The 27,851-nt window shown below is 36.4% G+C and overlaps 2 non-coding genes across 2 annotated transcripts; one reads left to right on the top strand and one right to left on the bottom strand.

The window, feature by feature from the left end:
• Window positions 1-18,371: 18,371 nt before the first annotated feature.
• Window positions 18,372-18,478, bottom strand: LOC141722549 (small nucleolar RNA R71). Its single transcript, XR_012575565.1, has one exon. It is a non-coding gene; the product is annotated as a small nucleolar RNA R71 (small nucleolar RNA).
• A 7,987-nt stretch (window positions 18,479-26,465) lies between these two features.
• LOC141722731 (small nucleolar RNA R71) lies at window positions 26,466-26,572 on the top strand. The gene has a single exon (XR_012575735.1). It is a non-coding gene; the product is annotated as a small nucleolar RNA R71 (small nucleolar RNA).
• Window positions 26,573-27,851: the final 1,279 nt, after the last annotated feature.

Raw genomic sequence — 27,851 nt, 5'->3', positions numbered from 1 at the left:
CATCTACTTAAAGTATTTTTTTAAGTTATCATTAAACCTACAACATATTCCTTACAGACTTTGACCTTCTCCCTTGTATGCACAAGTAGCCACAAGAAACTAAGGCAAGAGCCTTCCTTGTCCCTTGTAGGCGCAAGTAGCCTCAAGAAACTAAGTACAAGAGTTTACTTGCCCTCTCTAGGCGCAAGTACTCCTCCATAGGCGCAAGATGGCTCAAGAAACTAAGTACACGAGTCTACTTGCCCCTCTAGGCATAAGTACTCCCTTGTAGGTGCAAGTAGCATCAAAACCTAAGGTAAAGAAGTCTCATTGCTCTCTCCTAGGCACAACTACATCTTTTTTGGTTCCTAGGAGAAGCCACTTGCATGAATTATGAAGATTCTAAGTTCTTTACATACACAATAGGCGCCAACAAACAAATTTAATGATTCCATTAATTATTTTAATTGGTTAATATTTGGCCATGTAATTCAAATTGATATAAAGACTACACTAAAGAAGCAGATGAGTTAATTCAGTCTACAACAATTATATTGGCTCATATTCTTCATCTCTCTCATGAAAGCTCAAGAAAATAGAACAAAGAGATACAAAGAAGACATATACTCCAAGTTATATCCGTTAAAATTCTCATCGGAGAAATGTTATAATGCTTGATTTAAATCTTATATATTCATAAGGGGTATTATAATTGTTATATGATAATTAAATGCTTAGATAAAGAAATTGCAAGAATATTATATAAGACTAAATTTTTATACCTTTGTAGAAGCAAGAACATTGTTGTTTCTGAATTGTAGCCAACTAATTTATTTACCAGAATGTAGCAACACCCTCGAGGATTTATATATTAATATATATTTCCACGAATATCTTGTGTTCATTACTTTTATGTTATAAACGCTATTCACCTCAAGAACATTGAACCACTAATCGTATACTAAATTATTTATCCGTAAAAAAATTAAAAGAATTTTTTAATTTAGTGATTATCGCATTCAACCCCTCTTCTACGATACTTCGGAACCTAACACTCCTCATGCTCCCGACTATACAGTCTCCGGACATTGGAATACTACATGTCTCCAACGATGTCATCCAACAACTTTTTGTCAAACATAGGAGGAACAACGCCGCTTTCCGTCAATTCTTTCTCATATGACCTGAAATACTAATCCCGGATCCATATGAAGTCCGCAGGAGCCGGATAGTTGAGTCCTACATTATACAACCACCCATACGCATCCTCATGAAGTGGCTGATCACGTCTGGCATAAACCGGCTTCCCCCTAATATTGAAGCCCACCTTTGAGCTGGTAGAGAATGTAATCAGCACTTAGCTTTGTCCCTTAGAGAGAATGGGAAAAGTCGCAGCTTGATAGCATCTTCAGTCACATTATTGAATTTGAAAGTATCGCAGATCTTGATGAAATCCCTGAGGTGCATGTTGGGGTCTTCAGTAGGAGAGCCCCCAAACTGAATTGAGTTCTGTATCATTTGGATTGTGCTTGACTTGATCTCAAAAGTATTAGCCCTGATAGATGGCCTGATGATGCTTGATTGAATGTCATTGATCTTAGGCTGAGAATAGTCCATCAAAGCCTTAGGATTTTCTACTTGATCACCCATCTATACTAAAACCGGTTCCTCGACTTTCTCTTCTTCATCTACCTTCTTTTCTTTCTCAAAAACTTCCCTTCGAACCACCACAAGTTCTTCCTCACCACAAGTTCTTCCTCAGCCTTATCTAGTGTTCACTTACGAGTACGCGAACGTGTATGCATAAACCCTCGCTAGAGTACCTGAAATAAGACCAGGAAATAAATAAGTAACAATGTCTGAGTTAGTGAACTTTAATGACCACTGATGGAAAGCATATAAATTACAAATTAACACTGCAGTCTCCGGCAGCGGCTCCAAAGACTTGTTAGTTGCTAAACACGCGCTAATAATTCACACAAGTATACGTGTTCGCAAGTAATATAGAATCTTTTCTATTTTGTTACCACAGAGACTGGCTTTGGTTAACTAATTAATCTATACACTTAAGCAACAATGTATGGTTATTATTCAATGCTAAGATGATAACAAATAGAGGTTGTTTATAACTAAGAATTAAGCTAACAATTATAACTAAGAGAATAAGATTGGTTGAATTAATATATATGACATACATGGGATTCTAACTTCATTAAATACTTTATTCAATAGCCTTTTTGTTCTCAACCTTAGCATGTAATGATGATGACACTAATCAGATAACACAAAACTGATAAATGCCAACTTTCGTTGCACGAGTACCATACTACCAGACATCCACAAAAGAGATAGAAGCTGAATAGACACCAATTATATTGAGACCCTATATGTCTATAGAATTTGACAACATAACGGTTTAAGCACAATTTATCTAGCTTGATTACATAGGGCAAGTAAGATGGGTAGAATTACCTACGAATCATGCATAACAATAACACATGAACCTATGCTAGCATGGCAAATTCTAAATCCTTAAATTCACTGTCGCTTCATTAAGAATTAACACGCTATCTTATAAGTTCGCGACTCTTATAAGACGAATAAGCACAACCAATACTAGGTTATCATAGAATCACAACACACTAAGGCATCGAAACAATTTAACTAAAGAAATCCATAAATAAATCCGCTAGACCCCCACGATAATGATTAGCCCATAATTGGACTCATCATCAACGTGGGTTCCGATGAAAGCATGGTATGATAAACGTAGTCTTTATAACGAATAAATAAAACCAAGTACAAAACAAGATTAAGGTTCACAAGTAAGAAAACTAGCATCCAAGTTATAACTTAAAACAAAGATTCACAAGGAAAAATAAGATCTTCTTTGTCTTCATTGAATTGTGCTAATACGGTCTCTGGCTTGTTCTGGCTTGTTATCTTATTAAAAATGACCTAAAGTTGCTTATATAGCAGCCCCATGCAGTGTAGAATTCTTTCTCTCAGAAACCAAGTAGAAACAGGATTCTGCCATCCCGACACGGCGCGGCCGTGCGCTTGATTAGCGCGGGCGCGCTGGCTTTCTGTACTTTTGGTGCGGCCGCGGACTTGATCAGCGCGGGCACGCTGGGCTTCTGCCAGAACTTGACTATTTCATTTTTCTTGCAGATTTGAGTCGGCTTTCAACGAGCTTTTATTCCAACACCACCTTGACACCAAGTTAGCACCAAAACAATGCTAATTCACCTGATTACCTAGATAATGCCTGAAATGCAAAAACACTCAAAAACACGTTAAAATACTTAACAACTTGAGTACAAATGCATCATCTCAAAGCTTATTAGAGCATTATAAAGTGTCATAAATGTCACTCAATATACCCCCAAACTTGAATCAATGCTTGTCCTCAAGCATAAACAGACTCAAAAAACAAGAAATAAAAATGCATGAATGCAACTAAATGAATGCAACGATCCCCATAGAATAACTAAACCAATCAACAAGCAACACCTCAGCAAATACAATTATTTGCATAAATATCAATCAAATCTCACAAATCAACCTACAAACCAGAGACGTGCATGTGTGCAAATGCTTACAAATGTACTATCGCAACTAGATCGACAATCATGACTCACTACTTATCAAAACAATCACAAGTTTATAAAAAGAATAAAAGCTAAACTCAAAATAATTTATAACACTTCAATTCTTATATCGGAGTTTAACATGGACTTATGCTTTTATTCACAATAAAACAACACAAGTATGCTTATTTGATCGTGCAATGAGTGAGGTCCACAAAAGACTTAAACAATAGTACTCATGTAGCGAGCGTTAGGTTAGCGGATCCCAGACTATAAAAGCCTTAGGTCACTAGGCACAAAGTCCTCTAAGAACTTAATAACTCGAGTACTAAAGAGCCCACTCGTGATCAATTATACATAACACTTATTTTTTTTATCTTTTTTTCTATTTTCTAATTTTTCCAACGAATTTCTGAACGAGTGTGTTTCGCTCCATCTCGCTCAACCCTAGACTACTCATAAAATATGAGCCGGCTACTAGCCATTTGACACCTAGCCAGTAGCCACATAACTAGCAATGAAATCCAATTTTCTCCAATTTTTAAATATCCATGTCTTCTATTATTAAGAGAATATCCTAAATTCTAAATATAAACAAGCGATTAAACCTTGATAAACAAACAAACCATGACCATGATCTAGCACTCTAGCAACCTATAAGACTTAGTAAAATACAAGTGTCTCTAGCATGCAAATTAATTTGATAAGACTCAACATCACTAAATACGACATCACTACACTAGCATCCATATCACCCATTAATCGGAAAAATCATCTAAGGGATCATGTTATAATGCAAATGCATAAAAACTATATGAACAATATATCCTAAAAACTACCAAAACTAAATAAAAAAAACTACATGGAAAAGTATGCAAACTATATGGCAAAATATGCAAACTATATGAACTAAACTATCATGAACATGCAACTATATATGACTCACACAAAAACATATTCCTTCAACTACTACCCCCAAACTTAAAATATTCACTGTCCTCAGTAAAGGTAATAGTAAGGAATTCAGGCATACCTAATCAGAATCAGGCTACTCACCTTCAACGGGTGGAGTGTCAGGTGTATCAAGAGGCGGATACACGAAATCCTCACCAAATACTAGCCACTGGATGTCAACACCGGTGGCTCTAAATGCAGTCCCAAGTGCCTGGGTGAGATCATATGCAAATTGACTATGGATGTCATACATCACATCCATCCTCCTAGCTAGACGCCTATACTGCGTCGAACTCAAACCAGCTCCAATATCTGCTCCTGCTGCCGCTGCGACGAACCAGCCTCCTCTCCTAACTGAGCTCTCCAAGCTGCTCTACTCGCTTGCTGTGTACCACCAGCATACCTCTGATCGCGGGGAACACCTCCTGGCAGATGATCAAACGTGTAACCAAGCCCCTTAGGATCGGGCTTACCTCCTCCCCACTCAACCATGCAGTGCAGCGTATAACTGTCAATAGGAGCACTGGGAAGCTGAAGCTGCTCATGTGCAGACCAATGTACACCAACTTACACGCATAACTTCGTCACCATGAACGCATACGGAATAACACCTATAGTACCTTCTCTCAAGAATCTCAAAAACCCCTGATACATCACCATCCCCAAATCAATGTAATCACCCTGAAGAATACCCCACAACAGACGAGCACGCTCCATAGTAATCTCATACACATGCGAAGATGGCATGATGTTAGCATAAATAAAGAAATTCCAAGCTCGTGCAAACCTGTTCATGCACGACGCAGGGAACGTGGAATAATCAGTAGTGCCCCTCTTGAACTTCCGGTGAGTCTCAGGCACACACAAAGTCGCAACGATCAGATCCAAGTTGAAGTCCTCGAGAGTCTTATCGTTCCAAGTGTCCTGACCCACTTCCTCGTAGGCTGCTCAATCACAGTCTTGATAGCCTCTGCAGTATACTTCATAGTCTCCCCTCGAACCACCGTGAAGCCATTCTTCTCCGCCTTGGCATTAGCATAGAACTCCCGTACAACACTCATGGGCACAGCAGCGGGAGCCTCACAAAAAGGAACCCAACCAATATCAAGAATCATCTCCAACAGCTTACCATCCTTCCCTGATGGCTAAAAAACCTTGCTCATTAGCAATAGGCTTCGATAGAAGCCTCGTGTACTCCTCTTCAGCCTCAGGAATAGAAAACCTTGGCCTCACACCACCCACACATGATGAATCGGTGGTGCTGCTATCTACTTGCGTTCTTTGCCTCTTCGGTGCCATTGGGATTGAATGAGAGAGAATAAAAGTTAAGTGTTTGAGAGAGATTTGTGTTTAAGAATTTATGAAGTGGCGGAAAAGTTTGTGTATAAGTGTATGTATTTATAGGTGGAGAGGTGAGAATTCGATAAGGAATGGACGTGGGAATTGATTGTGGGAATCGTGGAAATAATGGGTTTGATTTGGAGAGGGAATTATGGGATGTGGAAGAGTAAAAATCCGGTAGGAAATGATTTTTGAGTAAAAATCCCGATTTTACCTTGTAAACTGCTGTTTTTATTTTTTTCGAACAGGGACCCGGCGCGGCCACGCGCTTGGACAGCGTGGGCATACTCACTCTCTGGAAAACCGGTGCGGCCGCGCGCTAGATCAGCGCGGGCGCGCTTGGCTATTGGAAAAACGGCGCGGCCGCGCGCTTGATCAGCGCGGGCGCGCCCAACTTCTGTAGTTGGCCCTGAATTTATTTTTTCTTTATCTGATTTTTTTTATTTTTCTCCTTTCTTCTTGCTTCCTCTACCTACTAATGTACAACATACTTGGGTTGCCTCCCAAGAAGCGCTTGTTTCACGTCACTAGCTCGACGTAGAACCTTGAGCTCAAACGGACAATAGAACGGCACTAACCATCTTGCGGTTTGTCGTGTCACCATAGTAATGCTTCAACCTCTGACCATTTACCTTGAATGCTTGGCCTAGATTATTCTCAAAAATTTGCACCGCTCCATGTGGAAACACAGTTTTGATTATAAATGGCCCTGACCACCTTGACTTCAACTTTCCAGGAAAAAGACGGAGATGAGAGTTGAACAGAAGAACTTGTTCCCCGGCACAAATGATATGAGCACTAGACCCCGGTCGTGCCACCTCTTGACTTTCTCCTTGTACAATTTGTTGTTCTCATAAGCTTGAAGTTGAAATTCGGTGAGTTCATTCAATTGAAGCATCCTCTTCTTTTCAGTCGCATCCAAATCAAGATTCAACTTCTTCAAAGCCCAATATGCCTTATGCTCGAGCTCCACAGGCAAATGACACCCATTACCATAAACCAACTGAAATGGCGACATTCCCAATGGAGTCTTATATGTTGTTCTATATGCCCAAATGGCTTCATCAAGCTTCAAAGACCAATCTTTCCTTGATGGACACACGACCTTCTCCAAAATGCATTTGATCTCTGTGTTAGACACCTCAGCTTGACCATTTGTCTGAGGATGATAAGCTGTGGCAATGCAATGATTCACATTATACCTTTCCATCATAGTAGTGAACTTGCGATTGCAAAAGTGCGACCCTTCATCACTGATTATGACTCTTGGAGTTCCAAACCTTGTGAATATCTGCTTGTAAAGAAAATTAAGCACCACTCTCGCATCGTTAGTTGGCAACGCCTTAACTTTCACCCATTTTGACACATAATCAACCGCCAACAAGATATACTAATTGTTACAAGATGAGACAAATGGCCCCATAAAGTCAATTCCCCAAACATCGAAGACTTCGACCTCGAGAAGCACATTAAGAGGCATCTCATCCCTCTTGGACATATTACCCACACGTTGACATCAATCACATTTCAAAATGAACTGGTGAGCATCTTTAAACAAAGTTGACCAAAAGAAACCTGCTTGCAGAATACGAGATGCTATCTTTTCTCCACCATAATGTCCTCCATAAGTCGTTGAGTGGCAATCTCGCAAGATCCCCCCCCTTTCGCTGTAAGGAATACATCTCCTGATGATTTGGTCAGCACCTTGATGAAAAAGAAATGGCTCATCCTAAATATACCACTTCACTTCATGTAAAAACTTCTTCCTTTGAGCATAAGATAAATCGGGAGGCATGATATTACTCACCAGGTAGTTCACAATGTCTGTAAACCACGGTTCTTCTTCTTGCACTTTGAACAGCTGCTTATCGGGAAAAGACTCATTTTATCAATGTCTTATCCAATGAAGTGGCATTAGGATTTTCTAAGTGCGAGAGATGATCAATGACTTGATTTTCAGTTCCCTTTCTGTCCTTGATCTCTAGCTTAAATTCTTGAAGCAAAAGAACTCATCTAATCAATCTAGGCTTCGAGTCCTTCTTTGAGATGAGATATCGAATTGCTGCGTGATCAGTGTAAACTGTCACCTTAGTCCCAAGTAGATAAGACCGAAATTTCTCAAAACCATAGAAAATAGCCAAAAGTTCTTTCTCTGTAGTTGTGTAATTCAGTTGAGCACCATTAAGAGTCTTACTAGCATAGTAGACCACATGAAATATGTTGTTCTTCCTCTGTCCAAGAACTGCTCCAACTGCATAGTCACTTGCACCGCACATCATCTCAAAAGCGCAGTTATGACCGGTGCCGTGATTAAACTCTTCTTCAAAGTCTCAAAAGCTGCAAGGCACTCGTCATCAAACTTGAAATAGACATCTTTCTCTAGCAAACTGCACAATGGCTTTGAAATCTTAGAGAAGTCTTTGATGAAATGCCTGTAGAAATCCGCATGACCAAGAAAACTGCGAATTCCCTTAACAAAAATAGGTGGAGGAAGATTCTCAATGACCCCCACGTTGGCCTTGTCCACCTCTAGACCCTTACGAGAAATCTTGTTCCCGAGAATAATGCCCTGAAGCACCATAAAGTGATATTTCTCCCAATTGAGAACCAGATTGCTCTCAACACACCTTTTGAGAACGTGTCCAAGATTTTGCAAGCATTCATCAAAAGAATCGCCAAATACAGAGAAGTCGTCCATAAACACCTCCACATTCTAGCCAATCATATCAGAAAAGATGGCCATCATACATGTCTGAAATGTGGCTGGTGCACCACACAGACCAAAAGAAACTCGTCTAAAGGCGAAAGTACCAAATGGACAAGTGAAGGTAGTTTTTTCCTGATCTTCTAGAGCGATACAAATCTGATTATAACCCGAATATCCATCCAAAAGACAATAGTAATCATGCTCAGCCAATCTATCAAGCATTTGATCAATGAAAGGAAGAGGGAAGTGATCCTTCCTTATATCCTTGTTCAGCTTCCTATAATCCATGCAAACTCTCCACCCTGTGACTATTCGTGTTGAAATAAGTTCATTCTTCTCATTTGCTACCACAGTAATGCCACCTTTCTTTGGCACATATTGAACCGGACTTACCCATAAACTGTCAGAAATAGGATAGATAATTCCTGCATCTAGCCACTTGACAATTTTCTTCTTCACTACTTCCTTCATGATTGGATTAAGTCTTCTTTGTTGCTCGACCGTAGGCTTGCTACCTTCCTCTAGCAGAATTTTATGCATGCAATAAGAAGGGCTGATGTAACAACCCAAATCCGGGGCCAATATTTGGTGTCACTAAACATTTATTACATAAAGTAAAGAAATAAATAAATAACCCCTTGAATCCGGATCGTTTACAGGTTATGGTATGAAACAAGAATCTAACCTTCCACTATTTACAACAACTAAAAATACAAATGTAAATACATTCGAACTATTGCTCATATCACTATTCTTCTAACTTCTTCAACCTCTTGCACCGGAGATTTCTCAAACTTTTGCTGTCTATCTAGGCTATTCATTTTTATCCTTATCTGTTTCTGGCAGAAATAAGAATTTACAAAGCAAGAGTGAGCCAAAAATGCCCAGCAAGTATATATTTTGAGTTTCAACATTAATATCAAAGAAAAATTTCCAGAAAAAATCTATGAAATATTTTGAAGAGCGAAACACGGAATCATTTAAAGGATATACTTTATCAACTTAAAATCAATTTGATTTGCATTGTTATAAATCACATAGGGAATAACGGCATTTTTGTAAGAGCTTCAGACATCGCGTATTTTCAAAATAGCTCCTGGTAACACTTCATACTTGAGCAACGAATGCAATAACTAATTATAAAACGATGTTCAAGAAATTCCTAACTATTCAGTATCCATCATTATCGACTAAGTTTTCATAAACTTAGCCTGCTAAACCAGCCTGATAAGGACGGGTTGAATAATTAAGAAGATCTCAATTCATTCAAGATTCTAATTATCACTGCGCAACTAATGCTGCAGCAACAATCTGAACCTCGAATTTATTTAGAAACACCGTAATTTCCCGAAACTGAGTGCTACGAAAGAATAACTTTAATCGAGAATCACATTTTTTTTCGAGAAGGAATGCCATTAATGGCGATCAACAACAAATTAGACTGGACACTAGTTCGCATCTATATTCTGCTGATCAGTCAGAATATAATGCAGATCTATATCTCAATATATAGATCTAGTCGGGTTCCCAGGCACTACGGCTCATCTCGAGGCACCAGTCATCCCGGTCCTCAGGATTAAGTAAAACTCAATCCCCAAAATATCACTATCCAGCCCGTAGAGTGTTTTGATGTCAAACCATTTTGAAGTCAAAACATCCCAATTCAGGGTTCGCAAATAACCCGAAAGAATGGGTATTTGCTCATGAGAGCAATCGAATTACAGGAACAAGAATAAACGAACATGCATAATATGAGTAATTGCAGGGAAATGTAAAACATTTAACTATTCTGAACTTAGAATAGGAGCGAATAAATATTTGCAATAATTAAAAGAAAATTCAAGAATACTTGCAGTATTTAAAAAGAATAATCCAAAATACTTACAGTATTTTAAAAGAAAGTTCGGGAATACTTGCCTCAATAAGCTTTAATCGCTATTACTAGTTGACTTTGGTTCGATTTGAACGTTCGGCCTTATCGTCAAACTATTATCTCATTTTGGATATGATCCCAACACTCAGGCCCTTCGATTGGAACTTCGTTAATCTCGACATCTAATCGTTAGATCATTCCTAGTCCGACATCACGTCTCGGGTCTTCCGTCTAAAACCTACAGGGTTGAAATACCCTAATTTAGATATCTGCTTGAGTTTAACATGAACTCGTTATCCTATTCTACCCACACGATTTCATAACCGAATTCATATTTATATGTATTATCAAAATACACATAGCAATTATGGTTCACATATTCGAAAATCGGTTCGGTATTTAATTTTGGAAAATACGTATATTCGTCGTTTTGAAAAACAGGGTAATCGATTATTTATAAATTATCTTGCCACGTCACGCAAATCGGTTTCATAAAGTTCAATTATGTCCTCGTTCGACGTTTCCGATAATTATAGGTTACGTTCCCGTAATTTTGGAGTTTATTTTCCCGAAGATCGGGTAGGTTTCCTCTATTTATCGGCCTACCCGTCGAATCATTTCGACGTCAATTCACAACCACAATCAATTCCACAAATCCCAAACTCCGATATAAATTCAATTATTGTTATTCGTATTTTATTTTTCTTTTCTTTTCAAAATTAACTTCTCAATTAATTTTATTTATTTATAATTTATAATTTAGGACTCAGGTAAATATCATCATTGCCCACCGTCGGCTCGCCGACGGCGGTAAAATTCGTCGGTGCCCGATAATTTCGGGTTTTCATACGAATTCCACCGATTTATTGTTATAATTTCCTGCACAAACAAATTCATTTTCATTAAAATAATCAATTAACTTATTCAATTTTTCCATTAAAATTAACTGGAAATCAGAAAGCACAGCAACAGGCCACACATACACACAAGCGCCTCTACGACACACGCCCACGGGAACGCCCCACGCGCCTCCACCCTCGCCGGAAACAGAGGGGTGGCGATGGGGAAAAGGAACAGAGAATCAAATCAACAACAGCAACAGGGTAATCAGAACCAAAGGAATCGAATAGCAACACAACGTCGCACGCGCGCTACGCGCCACCGCGGCAAACTCACACACACATACCGCATACACACAGTACACAATACACACATCATACACATAAATATATACATATACGCACGCAACCAGAAAGACAACTGAGGCCAATCAACCGGAAAATGAAACAACGGCCGGAATATTACCAAGGCGGAGGCAAAATCACCGGAAAAGGAGAAAACCGGGGGAGAAGAAACAGGAGCAGCGGGCATGGGGAAGAACAGGAAGGAGGAGGGATAGAGAAAATCGAGAGAGGAGGGAGGGAGAGACGACAGAGACCGAGAGAGAGATTGGGGAGAGAGACGGGCAATTGAGATATGGAGAAAGGCGGTGGTGTGTGGCTGAGCGTGTGTTTTTATTTCGTTTGTATATATATATATTTTCTCGGTCTGATTCGTTCCGCATTTAGCGACGTCGTGATATAAATTGCGATAACTCGAAAAATGTTTAAAACAATTATTAAATTTATACAAATATTTTGAATTAAATAAAACATCAATTTTGTAATTTTTAAAATATTTTTGGGATACGTAATATGTTTGCAATTACGGATTTAATGAATTAACGAACAAATGCGCAAGTTAATAAAAGCCAGATAATTTCCGAAACAAATTTTAAAATTCTCGAAATATTTAAAATTTAATAAAATAAAATTTTCATGATTTTTGAAGCATTTCTGAATTTAATACTGATTTTACAATTTAGTGAAGTAAAAAAATCATTTAAACTTAATTAATAAATAAAATATTGATTTCTAAATTTTATAAACTCCTAAAAATAATAAATAAAATTATAAAACAACAAAAATAATTTTAGGAGCAATTTTAGCATTTATGAGAATAAATATTCAATAAAATCATTTTTAAAAAATGAATTAAGTTCATACAACTTGATAATTAATCATAAAATTAACCTTTACATCCAACAAATCACAAACAATAAATAATACACATCACATAGCTGACCGAATCATCACACATTGGATTTGTTTAATAATTCGATAATTACATTTACCCTTTGGATCCGAAAATAGGTTACTTAGCCGCTAAGTAACTAAAAAAGACGATACGATTTTAATAACAGAATTGGATAATTATCAAAATAGAGCTTCCTATAAAATACTTTATACGAAATTAAGGTGATAATGTCTCGCCTTTTGAGAATATGGATTTTTTTTATCGATATATAAAATGGTTTGCGTATCGAAAATTTCACACCGGGACTCGTACAGGTCAAACCGTACCCCGGATCGAAAAAGTCAAAACATGAAAAGTGTTCGGAATTATCAGATTAGGTTAGGAAGGAGTTTTCGGAAGAGTTTCGGGTTGTAAAAACGCAAAAACGATTGAAGTGGGACAATTTCTGATTCTAAATAGTAATTTCATAATTATGTAAAAATAATCATTGTTAATTCTATAAATTCTTATAAAATTATATGATTATCCAAAAATTACCAGAAAAATACCAAAATTATCTAGATTTAATTCTGGATAATTGGAAATTAAAATATCTCAATTTTATCAGAAATAAACATCCAAATATTATTCTCCATCATCAAATAATTTACCAAAATTCACACAAAATTCACATAATAATTATTTATTGATAAAAATAATTACATAATATTTCCCAGGCGTTACAGCTGATTCTCTTTATATCTGATATAGTCCAGCTAATTGCCGATTCGAACTCTCTCAGAATCCTCAGAAGTTTTTACTCATCACTACCTGAAAGGTCAGATGCAATAATAACAGGCAAAGTAGATGCATCACCTAAAAACGCATACCTCAAATGCTCAGGTAAAGGTTTAAGCTCAAGAGTGGGAGCTTCCTCAATAGATGGCTTGAGGCGTTTAGGAGCTTTGTTCAACTCCTCCATTCTAAGAGATTCAAAAGGCATATCTATCTTCCTCTTCCAGGGAAAAGCATTCAAATATTGTAATTGTTTTTCACCTTCGTCATCTTCACTATCTGAATTTCCCAATAAGGCTTTCTCTAAGGCATCAGACCTTAGCAATTGATCAAGTTCTGAAGTAACTACAGAATCGACCAACTCCACATTCAAGCACTCATCATTTTTCGTTTGAAATTTCATAGAATTGAACACATTAAAAGTTACATCCTGATCCAACACTCGCATTGTGAGCTCACACTTCTGCACATCTATCAAGATTTGGCCAGTAGCCAAGAAAGGTCTTCCCAAGATTATGGGAATCTTCTTATCCTCCTCGAAATCAAGAATTACGAAATCAGCAGGGAAGATAAGTTTATCAACCTTGACCAAGACATCCTCCACAATACCTCGCGGATATGTAATAGAACGATCGGCTAGCTGCAAGGTCATATAAGTCAGTTTTGGATCAAGTAAATCCAACTGCTTGAAGATTGATAATGGCATTAGATTAATACTAGCTCCCAAGTCACATAAGCATCTGTCAAAAGACAATTTTCCAATAGTGCACGGAATAGTGAAGCTTCCTGGATCTTTAAGCTTCGGAGGCAACTTCTGTTACAGCACAACACTGCATTCCTTCGTAAGAACGACTGTCTCTAAATCATCTAGCTTCACTTTCTGAGAGAGAATACCTTTCATAAACTTTGCATAACTAGGCATCTGCTCAAGAGCCTCAGCGAAAGGTATGTTGATATGAAGTTTCTTGAACACCTCCAGAAACTTCTCAAATTGCTTGTCCGGTTTTTTCTTCTGTAGCCGCTTAGGAAAAGGCGATGGAGGATAGATCTGTTTCTCCCCAGTATTACCCTCAGGAGGAGTGTGCTCAATAGTAATCTTCCTTGGTTCCACTTCTACTTCCTACTGCTCTACTTCTTTCTCAGCCTTAGCTTCTTCAGTCAACACTTGAGTTTGTTCGGGATTCGCAACCTTTCCAGACCTTAAAGTGATTGCCTTTACCTGCTCCTTAGCTTCCCTCTTTCCTGGCACTTCAGTGTCACTAGGTAGTGTACCAGGCTGACGATTAAGCAAGGCATTGGCAATTTTCCCAATTTAATTTTCCAAGGTCTTGATAGAAATGGCTTAACTCTTGCACATAAGCTTTAACTCCTCTAATTCAGATTTTTCATTAGCTTGTTGCAGCTGGAGTTGTTGTCTCGGTGCATATTGCGGTTGTTGAAAACCAAGGGGGTTGTACTGCTTAGCTGGATACTGTTGATAAGGCTGTTGAACCGCATTCTAAGTGTTGCTCCAACTGAAATTAGGATGATTGCGGTTGTTAGGATGATAAGTGGCTGGCACAGGTTGCTGTGAACGCTGAAAGTTGCTCACGAACTGAGTTGATTCACTAAAAATTGCACACTGATCGGTCTCGTGGGCACCAGCACAAAGGTCACAGATACTAGCGATTTGATTAACTCCATAATTAGCCAAAATGTCCACCTTCATCGTCAAAACCTTAAGTTGGGCAGCTATAGCAGTTGCTGCATCCAACTCCAGAATTCATGCTACCTTTCCCTGAGTCAGTCTCTGGGAAGGATTCTGGTACTCATTAGCAGCCATCAGTTCAATAAGTTCATAAGCTTCATCGTAGCTTTTAGCCCACAAGGCTCCTTGATAATCACATATTTTTGCATAATTTCATGCCTATTTATTGCTTGCTTTCATATTTTAAATAAATTAATTTGTTGCATTCTCATCATTTTGTAGATATTTGAAAAAATGAGAAATGTGAAGAAAAAAGGAGAAAATGGCAAAAATTGAAGAAATATAATGTCACCAAGCAACTTGAAGAAAAAGCCAAAAGAAAGAGTTGGTGGAAATCAAGGGTCAAGATCAACAAAACACACCTCTAACTTGGATGACCAAGATTCACCTAACTCTACCCTAAACCCTACTTTTTAGCTATAAATACCCATCTTCCCCCTTGTATTCATCACCTTAGTTTTTCTTAGTTAACCTAATTTTAGTAATAGCCTCTATTTTCTCTTACTCTACATCTAGTTTTCATTTCCATTGTAGTAGCTCTCAAATATTTGTAAGCACTCTTTCAATTAATATTAATCAAGTTTTTTTTTATAATTCACATCTTCTTCCATATTTTTATGTTTTTAAATCTTGTTATCTTCACATATTGGGTTATGATATCTTTTAAAATCTCACAAGTTACAATTTGGAGATTTGAAAGGAGCCCTTTAGATTTAGTTAAAATCTTGAATTTAATATTTTAGATCTTTCTTAGTTGTGTTAAAAAATTATTGATTCACTTTTCCGGGTTTATTCAATTTTTTGGGCGAAATCATTCATCCGGCTCAAACATGTTTTGTGATTAGGGTCTCGCTTTTCTCCGCATTTTCTTCTATCTATGCAGTGCTTGGCAGCTTGTTCATTTTTCATAGCAGTAGACATTTATTATAGTTTACAATCTGAAGCTCTGTTTCATTGCCTTTTCGTTGGTAGATAATATTCCATATTGTTACAGTCTTTTATTTTTATTATTTTTTTCCTTTTTCTTTCTGCGCAGTATATTTAATCCTTAATATGTTAAAGTGCATCTCTTATTTTTTTTTTAGTTAATTGGCCCGTGTTGTTTTAATTTAGTTCAGTATACTTATTTGGTGTTAATAAGGCCCAAAATCTTTCTAGGCCCATGTTTATTTCATTGTCTTGTATTAGCGTAGTAATTAATTGTTTGAGTAGTATATTAATTGCTACTTTTATTTGTCTTAGTTAGTAATTAATAGACCGAAGTTAATTTTCTATATTAATTTAATTTATGATTTAGGTTTTAATTGCACTCATCAATTGTCATAACTATTGCTTCCATTTTCAACGTGTTTGTTTACTTTTTATTTATTTATCTAGGTCCGTATACATTTCCTTTCTTATCCCAACTTCTTCTCTTATATTATGATAGCTTAGTTTTCTTGTTGGCCCATTTCATGTTCTTGGCCCAATCTGTTTGAAACTTTCAGTTGATAGTAATGTAGTAGTAGTAGTTAATAGGATTAATTAGTTTAGAATTAAATTCTTCCACCATCATTTGCTCATTATTAGTGTTATAATGCCTTCTCTTTAGCCAATTTGCTTCAACTTCTTATGTTTTCTTATTTGACATCAAGAACTCATGACATGCTTAGTAAATTAATTTTTGGACTTCGTAGTTGCTAACTATAAATTTTTCATAGCTAATTAAATATTTGTTACATCATCATTCTTCGATTTGTTTGTTAAATAGTAAAAAAAAGTTAAATTCTCAAATTAATTGTTCTATTTCTCCTAAATTAAAATTTAAGGTTGTGAAAAATATATAGTCTCTGCGAAACGAATCTTAAATTATTAAAACGAAAAATTGTGCGCTTGCAATTTTAAAATGTATATTTTTGGCACATCAAGTTTTTGGTGCCGCTGCCGGGGACTATAATTATTTTTCGCGCCTTAATTTTTAATTTTTTAAATTAGTTGTACTTGCTCTCTTTATTTAATGTTTTTTAGAAAATTGGAGATTTGGAAAGCTCGTTGGAACTCCGAAAATTGCCGAGGCTTGAAGGAATTTTTGGAAGCTTGCTTGGGTAACCCGTATCTCTCTCTTTTCGTATTTTTTACTAGTTATAAAAAAATTCACATAAAAAAACAAAAAAAATGAAAATTCAAAAAAAATGGTTAGTTAAATACATATTCGTTGCATCATGCATTTATTCACCTAGGAGCACATCATCTTAGATTTTATTTTCTTGTTTTTAATTTTTCGTACATTATAAATTGTGATGATTGCTGGAGGACCCAAGGTACGTTAAATTTCTTCTTTTCTTTAGTTAGGACACGTAGTTTAGAGCATCCATAATTGTTTATCGCTTTTATATCTCATTGTGTGTTGCATCATTTAAATAAACTTTATGGGCAAAACCACATCACAAGATAAGGGGAGGGATTTCATCACTTTTTCCTTGGCCCACAACCATTAAATCCATCATTTTGCATACCATAGCCTTTTGAATAAAACTAAGTAGACATTTGCCCCTAGGACTTCGCGCTCAACTAGGAAGAAAACCTGAAACGATCAAATCTCTAAGTATTCATTCTTTGGTGTCTATGCTAGCGAAAGCTTACCTGGCCATTTAGATTGGTGACTAGGCTGGTGTTTAGCCTCTTGGCAATGCTTGCACGTACCTGGCCAATTAGAAAGAATACTTTTAGTTTTGTGAATTTTAGTAATATCTTTTTGTTAGGAGCAAGTCTAGAGTTTTTTTAGGGAACCATAGATTTAGAATTTTTCTTTCAATTTTTCACCCTTTCTTTTGCGTGTTTTAAATTCTTGCACTTATTTTCTACTTGATTCATATCCTGTTTATGCGTACTATGTGTATTAGAGATAATTCATCTAGGTTAGTGAGACCAATTGAGCTTACTTCCTCATCAGAATCCGAACTCGTAGAAATTCTTGAACCCGTAGTAAACATGATAGTTTCTCTTAAGGATCGTTGTTACCCCGCCCGTTCGGCCCAACCTTCTTGTATTACTCTTCCACCGGTTAATGGCAACAATTTTGAAATTAAAGGTCATCATATTAGCATGTTACCTAAATTTACCAGGAGTGAAGGTGAGGATCCTTATCTTTTTATTCATGAATTCAAGGAGGTTTGTGCATTACAAAAACTCCAGCAATTGACCGAGGATTCCATTAGGCTTAGACTAATCAATTTTGCTCTTAAAGAAAATGCTAAAAATGGTTATATAGCCTACCGTTTAATTCTATTTCAACTTGGGAGGGATTCGTAGTCATTTTTCTAAAAAAAAATTCCAAACCATAAGACTACGAGACTTACAAATGAGATTAATCAATTTCATCAAAAGGAAAATGAGTCTTTTTGGAAATATTTTGAAAGATTTAAAAATCTTTTATCCCAATGTCCCCACCACGGAATAGAAAAGTGGAGACTTTGTAAGATTGTTTACGAGGTCTTTGATAGTCCTACAACCGCGTTGTTAGAGTCTATGTGTCAAGGAAAATTCATGGAAAAAGACGAGGATCAGGGTTGGGAGTTTTTCGAGGAACTAGCGGAAAAGACCATATTATGGGAGTCTACTAGGGAGCTGAATACGAAGCCTAGTAAGCATAATGAAACACTCGGTTCATTAGCTAACAAAGGCTTGCATTTAGTTGGTAATTCTATAGCAACTGAAGCAAAGTTAGCTACTCTCACTAGAAGATTAGAAGCTTTAGAACCACTAATGCCCCTTCCCAAGCGTCTATGTTTGTGAACTATAACTCTAATAGTCATGGACCTCAAAACTTTCAAGAGTTTGAGCAAGTGAATGCTATGTTTCAACCTCGACCTAGGAAGACCCTTTTGTACCCATGTACAATCCCGGGTGGAAGAACCACCCGAATTTCTCATGAACCCAAGGTCAAAACTACCAATCTCCTCAACCCATATTTCAAAAGCCTAATCCAAACTCTTACCCCACTTCTAGTCAAAATCCTTATCCAAACCCAATTCAAGCACCCTTGAATCCTCCCGGGTTTAATGATTCGGATAATAGACTTAATTCCTTAGAAAAGAGTATTGAGGCTTTGCTAAAATCTCAAACTAATTTGACTAAATCTCAACAAGCCTTCATGCAAACCATGACCCAAGATAGGAAATTATTTAATTACAATGCCCAAGCCATATCTGAGTTGGAGGTTCAAATGAGTCAATTAGCTAACACGATTTGTGAGCGTGAGAAAAATAAGTTTCCAAGTCAACCCGAGGTGAATCCTAAAATTTTGCTTAATCAAAGACCTCATATGTGAACGCCGTCATCTCTCTACGGTCGGGAAATCAAGTGAGAAATCGAGTTGGTGTTGATGTTAATGAAGAAGAGAATTCGAGTTCGGAACCTAATCCCTCACCTTTGAGTCCGAGTCTAGGTCACTTGAAGCAACCCGAGAATTTCGAGTCTAGCGAAACACCTCATTCGATTGCACCACCTTCGAAACCTAGCCCCGATTTGTCTAACGAAAGAGTCTTTACGCCGAAAGCTCCGTATCCTCAACGACTTATTTCGAACAAACAATCAGCTCAAGTAGACAAGATCTTAGAAGTTTTCAAGTAAGTTAAGGTCAACATTCCTCTTTTAGATGCCATTCAACAAATTCCTTCGTATGTTAAGTTTCTAAAAGAGTTGTGTATTCATAAACGAACCACTCATGTTCCTAAGAAAGCCTTTTTGACATCTCAAGTTAGTTCGATTCTCTCGAATGAAATTCCCGTGAAATATAAGGACCCGGTTGTCCTACTATTTCTTGTGTCATAGGCAACACTTTTGTTGACAAAGCTTTACTTGACTTAGGTGCTAGTGTGAATCTTCTTCCATATTCTATCTACAAGAATTAGGTCTAGGTGAACTTCAAAAGACCAATGTCACACTTCAATTAACTGACTGTTATATCAAAATTCCTAAGGGAATAATTAAAGACGTGTTAATTAAGGTTGGTGATTTTGTTTTTCCCGTTGATTTTGTGGTCCCAGAAACTGAACTGGTCAAAAATCCTAAAAATCAAATTCCGAACATTCTAGGAAGACCTTTTCTAGCCACATCCAATGCCTTGATTAATTGTAGGAACGATTTAATGAAACTAACATTTGGAAATATGACCATTGATCTCAATATTTTTCATGTCGAAAACCAACCCAATGACTATTTTGACCAACACATGGAAATTAATTTAATTGATAAAATGCTTGATCATGAAACCATGAGTGTCGAAGATGCTCTTGACTTTTGCTTAAATCATTTTGGTCAAAATTGGGTTGATTCCGATTACACTAATGAGGTCAATGAGATGTTAGAGTCCACCATTCCTACAACTAACCAAGAGCTTGAACCACTCCTTTTGTCCCTTTATCAAGCTAGTGAACCAGTTGAGCCAAGTCTACCAGAATTAGAACTCAAACCTCTTCCTAACACTCTTAAGTACAAGTTTCTTGGCCCTAATAAATCTATTCTCGTCATAATTACTTCTAATTTGACCCTATCTCAAGAAGAGGAACTTTTAAGTGTGCTTAAAGAGAATAAGGAAGCCACATGTTGGAGTATTTTTGATATTAAAGGAATTAGTCTGACAATTGTCCAACATAGGATTCACTTGGTTGATGATGCTAAACCAGTTAGGGAGCCACAAAGGAGGTTGAACCCAACTTTGATGGAAGTTATTATGAAGGAAATTATTAAGTGCCTAGATAATGGGATCATCTTTCCCATTTCTAATAGCTCGTGGGTGAGTACGATTCAAGTAGTACCTAAGAAATCGGGTATTATCGTAGTGACCAACGAGAATGACGAACAAGTTCCCACTCGTGTTCAATCTGGTTAGAGAGTGTGTATAGATTATAGGAAACTCAATTCTGCCACTAGAAAAGATCACTTTCCTTTACCATTCATCGATCAAATGTTAGAAAGGTTAGTGGGTCATTCCTATTATTGTTCCCTAAATGGTTTTTTCGGCTATTTTCAAATCCCTATTGCTCCCGAAGATCAAGAAAAGACCACGTTCACATGTCCTTTCGGAACATTCGCTTATCGTTGTCTAGCTTTTGGTTTGACCATGGCCCCTGCTACATTTCAACGATGCATGATGAGCATTTTTTCCGATATGGTAGGTGAATTCCTAGAAATTTTTATAGATTATTTTTCCATCTTTGGTTCTTCTTTCCATCAGTGTCTAAACCACCTTGACCTAGTTTTGAAAAGGTGTAAAAAATGAACCTCGTTCTTAATTGGGAAAAATGTCATTTCATGGTTAAAGAATGAATCGTCCTTGGTCATAAAATCTCGGAAAAGGGAATTGAAGTTTATAAAGCTAAAATTGATCTCATTGCTAGTCTCCCTCCACCAAAATCGGACATGCGGGTTTTATAGGCGTTTCATTAAGGATTTTAGTAAAATGGCAAGACCCTTGACCAATCTTCTTTCCAAAGATGTCAAATTCGAGTTCAATAGTGATTGTTTACAATCTTTTGAACACCTTAAGAAAGAATTGACTTCATCCCCGATAATTAAATCTCCCGATTGGAATGAGCCTTTTGAGTTGATATGTGATGCCTCCGACTATGCAGTTGGGGCAGTTTTAGGGCAACGAATCAATAAGATACCTCATGTCATATACTACGCTAGTAAGACCTTAAATGATGCCCAACTTAATTACCCAACCACCGAAAAAGAGCTTCTAGCCGTAGTATTTTCCCTCGAGAAGTTTAGGTCTTATCTTATTGGTTCAAAAATCATTGTTTATACTGATCATGCCGCCCTTCGATATCTTTTCTTGAAAAAGGACTCAAAAGCTCGTTTGATTAGGTGGATCTTATTGCTCCAAGAATTTGACCTAGAAATTAGGGATAAGAAGGGGTCTGAAAATGTCGTTGTCGATCATCTCTCTTGATTGGTAGTAGAGTCAACCGTTGACTTGCCTTTGAATGAATCTTTTCCGGATGAACACCTTCTTTCTATCTTTACCCTCCCTTAGTTTGCCGATATTGTTAATTACCTTGTCACCGGCAATATTCCGACTCATTGGTCCAAGCAAGATAAATCCAAATTCTTTTCACAAGTCAAATACTTCTTTTAGGATGACCCTTATCTCTTCAAGTATTGCCCAGATCAAATCATTAGAAGGTGTGTCCCAAATCACGAGTTTAGAAGTGTCCTTTCCTTTTGTCGCGATCAAGCTTGTGGAGGTCATTTTAGTGCCAAATAGACGGCTGCTAAGATACTCCAAAGTGGTTTTTATTGGCCTAGTTTATTTAAGGATTCCGCGGAATTCTGTGTCGCTTGTAGTAGGTGTCAATATTTAGGAAAGATCACAAGACGTAATATGATGGCCATGAATTCGATCCTAATTATCGAAATTTTCGATGTTTGGGGGATAGATTTTATGGGCCCATTTCCTTGCTCATTTGACAACCTCTACATTCTCTTAGCGGTCGATTATGTGTCTAAGTGGGTCGAAGCCATTCCAACTAAGTATAATGACAATAAGGTCGTTCTTAAATTCTTAAAAGAGAATATCTTTTCTCGATTTGGTACGCCTAGAGCTATCATTAGTGATCAAGGCAAACATTTCAAGAACCATCGATTTGAGTCTCTCTTAAAAAAGTACTCGATCACTCATAAATTGGCCACCCCTTATCATCCTCAAACTAGTGGTCAAGTTGAAGTCTCAAATAGGCAAATCAAACAGATTTTAAAAAAGACTGTCAACTCGAATAGAAAGGATTGGTCAACTAAGTTGATAGATGTTTTATGGGCGTATAAGACTATCTTGGGTATGTCCCCTTATCGGATTGTGTTTGGTAAAGCTTATCATTTTCCGGTTGAACTTGAACATCGAGCCTTGTGGGCTATTAGGGAATTGAATTTTGATTTACCCAATGCCGGTAGTCATAGAAAGTTGCAATTGTCTGAGTTAGAGGAAATGAGAAATGATGCCTATGAAAATGCTAAAATCTATAAAGAAAGAACCAAAGTTTTTCATGATAAATCAATTTTGAGAAAATCCTTTTCTCCCGGTCAAAAGGTTCTTTTGTACAATTCTCGGCTTCATTTATTTCCCGGAAAATTACGATCTAGATGGGAGGGAACTTACATTGTTAAAGTAGTTTTTCCTCATGGTGCTATTGAAATTGAAAATCTTAAAAATGGTGAAATATTCAAAGTTAATGGACAACATCTCAAACCATTTTTAGAGTTGCCAATCGATCCGAGGAAGAGGTCATCCACCTCATTGACCCAAGATCAAGTAAGTCTCTTTCAGTAGGTAGTTTTAACTCTCTTCATCCCTTATCAAGTATATTCACATCATTTTCCTTGCTTATTTCTCTCTTTTGCATATATTGAGGACAATGCATGATTTAGGTATGGGGGAGGGTTTTGGTGTAATTCTTAAAAATAAAAAAAAACAAAAAAAAATTCAAAAAAATAGAGACATTTTTAGCTAAGTTGTCTTACTCTCTCTTGAACTTTAGTAGTAGTTGGTGTTAGCATATTTTCAAAAACTTATACACATAGTGCCTTTTAGATTATTTAAACGTAGTTGAGTAAGGTGTCTTTTTGAATCTTGTGTCAACTGATTTTCACTCTAGATTCCAAGACGACACTTTTGCACAAGACCTTTTTTGGAGAGATTGTTTAGGGATGTTATTCGATACTTGAGAGATAACTCACATGTTGAAACAATGTCGAATCAAGCCTTTGTGAAAAGAAAAAAAAACAAAAAAAAGTAGAAAAAAAGATGAATAAACTACTTCAATACCCATTGTTCTTATAAACAAAAATCTTTAGATAATGGGCACAAGTAGAATTGACTAGTCTTGTTTTGTTGCCTTTGTTACTCGAGTTATTAAGTTCGTCGGGGGATTTCAAAACCTAGTGCCCTAACACCATCTGGTTTGGGAGTCACTGACCTAAAACTCGCTATATGGGTAACATAGAAAGCCTAAGAAAACAAGCATCATAAAGTCAATTGAAACAAAAAAAATAAGAAAAAAAGAAAAAAAAGAATAATTTTGAGAAGTTTGGCTAGATACTTGTTTTGATAGAGAATGGGTCAGTTCAATATTAGTTGAAAAAGAGAAAATGTTCTTAGACAGTTAAATCCATCAAAGGCCTTAAATTCACTACACACCTTGGGATCTTTTGTAAAAATTCTAAGTCAACATAAGCAGATTTGAGTCACCTACATATTGGCTATTATTAGAAGAGTCTTTAAGGCATGTATTTTATTTAAAAAATCTTCTTGTTAACACCAATGAAATATTAAAGTAAGATTGAGGTAGATACTTGTTATATTGTCTCAAAGATTTTATGGATATATCTTCTGTAAACCCTTAGGAGACAACACTCCTCCTATGGAGATCGTCTATGGGTTTAACGGGTTGGTAAACCTAAAATTTCCCGTCACGCCTACGAAAATGAGCATAGGATTTTTCTTAGTTAGCATTTTTATTTTTGATTTTACTCGAGGACGGGCAAAAGATAGGTATGGGGCATTTGATAATCACATATTTTTGCATAATTTCATACTTATTTATTGCTTGCTTTCATATTTTAAATAAATTAATTTATTGCATTCTCATCATTTTGTAGATATTTGGAAAAATGAGAAATGTGAAGAAAAAAGGAGAAAATGGCAAAAATTGAAGAAATATAATGTCACCAAGCAACTTGAAGAAAAAACCAAAAGAAAGAGTTGGTGGAAATCAAGGGTCAAGATCAACAAAACACACCTCTCACTTGGATGACCAAGATTCACCCAACTCTACCCTAAACCCTACTTTTTAGCTATAAATACCCCCTTCCCCCTTGCATTCATCACCTTAGTTTTTCTTAGTTAACCTAATTTTAGTAGTAGCCTCTATTTTCTCTTACTCTACATCTAGTTTTCATTTCCATTGTAGTAGCTCTCAAATATTTGTAAGCACTCTTTCAATTAATATTAATCAAGTTTTTTTTATAATTCACATCTTCTTCCATATTTTTATGTTTTTAAATCTTGTTATCTTCACATATTGGGTTATGATATCTTTTAAAATCTCACAAGTTACAATTTGGAGATTTGAAAGGAGCCCTTTAGATCTAGTTAAAATCTTGAATTTTATATTCTAGATCTTTCTTAGTTGTGTTAAAAAATTATTGATTCACTTTTCCGGGTTTATTCAATTTTTTGGGCGAAATCATTCTTCCGGCTCAAACATGTTTTGTGATTGGGGTCTCTCTTTTCTCCGCATTTTCTTCTATCTATGCAGTGCTTGGCAGCTTGTTCATTTTTCATAGCAGTAGACATTTATTATAGTTTACAATCTGAAGCTCAGTTTCATTGCCTTTTCGTTGGTAGATAATATTCTATATTGTTACAGTCTTTTATTTTTATTATTTTTTTTCCTTTTTCTTTCTGCGCAGTATATTTAATCCTTAATATCTTAAAGTGCATCTCTTATTTTTATTTTTAGTTAATTGGCCCGTGTTGTTTTAATTTAGTTCAATATACTTATTTGGTGTTAATAAGGCCCAAAATCTTTCTAGGCCCATGTTTATTTCATTGTCTTGTATAGACGTAGTAATTAATTGTTTGAGTAGTATATTAATTGCTACTTTTATTTGCCTTGGTTAATAATTAATAGACCGAAGTTAATTTTCTCTACTAATTTAATTTATGATTTAGGTTTTAATTGCACTCATCAATTGTCATAACTATTGCTTCTAATTTCAACCTGCATTGTTTGTTTACTTTTTATTTATTTCTCTAGGTCCGTATAAATTTCCTTTATTGGCCCAACTTCTTCTCTTATATTATGATAGCTTAGTTTCCTTGTTGGACCACTTCATGTTCTTGGCCCAATCTGTTTGAAACTTTTACTTGATCTATTAGTGTAGAAGTAATGTAGTAGTAGTAGTTAATAGGATTAATTAGTTTAGAATTAAATTCTTCCACCATCATTTGCTCATTATTAGTGTTATAATGCCTTCTTTTTAGCCAATTTTCTTCAACTTCTTATTTTTTCTTATTTGACATCAAGAACTCATGCCATGCTTAGTAAATTAATTTTCGGACTTCGTAGTTGCTAACTATTAATTTTTCATAGCTAATTAAATATTTGTTACATCATCATTCTTCGATTTGGTTGTTAAATAGTAAAAAAAAGTTAAATTCTCAAATTAATTGTTCTATTTCGCCTAAATTAAAATTTAAGGTTGTGAAAAATATATAGTCTCTACGGAGCGAATCTCAAATTATTAAAATGATAAATTGTGCGCTTACAATTTTAAAATAAATATTTTTGGCACATCACTCCTCTTGATGCTGCATCAAGCATGGGTCTAGAAGTAGCACTCAATCCTTTGTAGAAATAGTTAATAATCATCCAATCAGGCATGCCATGGTGTGGGCACTTCCTTAGCATCTCTATATATCGATCCCAAGACTCACAAATAGATTCTCCAGTTTGCTTAACAAACTGGGTAAGAGCATTCCTGATTGCAGCAGTCTTCGCCATATGGAAGAATTTAGTGAGAAACTTTTGAGCAAAATCTTCCCAAGTGGTGATAGACCCTGCTAGTAGAGAATGTAATAAGCACTTAGCTTTGTCCCTTAGAGAGAATGGGAAAAGTCACAGCTTGATAGCATCTTCAATCACATCATTGAATTTGAAAGTGTCGTAGATCTCGATGAAATCCCTGATGTGCATGTTGGGGTCTTCAGTAGGAGAACCCCCAAACTGAATTGCGTTCTGTATCATCTGGATCGTGCTTGACTTGATCTCAAAATTATTAGCCCTGATGGTTGGCCTGATGATGTTTGACTAAATGTCATTGATCTTAGGCTGAGAATAGTCCATCAAAGCCTTAGGATTTTCTACTTGATCACCCATCTCTACTAAAACTAGTTCCTCGACTTTCTCTTCTTCTTCAACCTTCTTTTCTTCCTCAAAAACTTCTCTTCGAACCACCACAAGTTCTTTCTCGGCTTTATCCAGTGTTCTCTTACGAGTACGCGAACACGTATGCATACACCCTCGCTAGAGTACCTGAAATAAGACCAGAAAATAGATAAGTAACAATGTCCGAGTCAATGAACTTTAATGACCACTGATTGAAAGCACATAACTATAAATTAACACTGCAGTCCCCAGAAGCGGCACCAAAAACTTGTTAGTCGCTAAACACGCGCTAATAATTCACGCAAGTATACGTGTTCGCAAGTAACATAGAATCTTTTCTAGTTCGTTCCCACAGAGACTGGCTTTGGTTAACTAATTAATCTATGCACTTAAACAACAATGTATGGTTATTATTCAATGCTAAGACGATAACAAATAGAGGTTGTTTATAACTAAGAATTAAGCTAACAATTATAACTAAGAGAATAAGATTGGTTGAATTAATATATATGACAAACATGGGATTCTAACTTCATTAAATACTTCATTCAATAGCCTTTTTGTTCTCAACCTTAGCATGCAATTGTGATGACACTAATTAGATAATACAAAACTGATAAATGCCAACTTTCGTTGCACGAGTACCATACTACCAGACATCCACAAAAGAGATAGAAGCTGATTAGACACCAATTATATTGATACCTAATTATATTGAGACCCTATATGTCTATAGAATTTGACAACATAACGGTTTAAGTACAAGTTATCTATCTTGATTACATAGGGCAAGTAAGATGGGTAAAATTACCTACGAATCATGCATAACAATAACTCATGAACCTATGCTAACATGGCAAGTTCTAAATCCTTATATTCA

This window comes from Apium graveolens, chromosome 4 (assembly GCF_009905375.1).
Source record: "Apium graveolens cultivar Ventura chromosome 4, ASM990537v1, whole genome shotgun sequence".
Taxonomy (NCBI): Eukaryota; Viridiplantae; Streptophyta; class Magnoliopsida; order Apiales; family Apiaceae; genus Apium; species Apium graveolens.
This window is presented reverse-complemented; position numbering and strand designations above follow the sequence as displayed.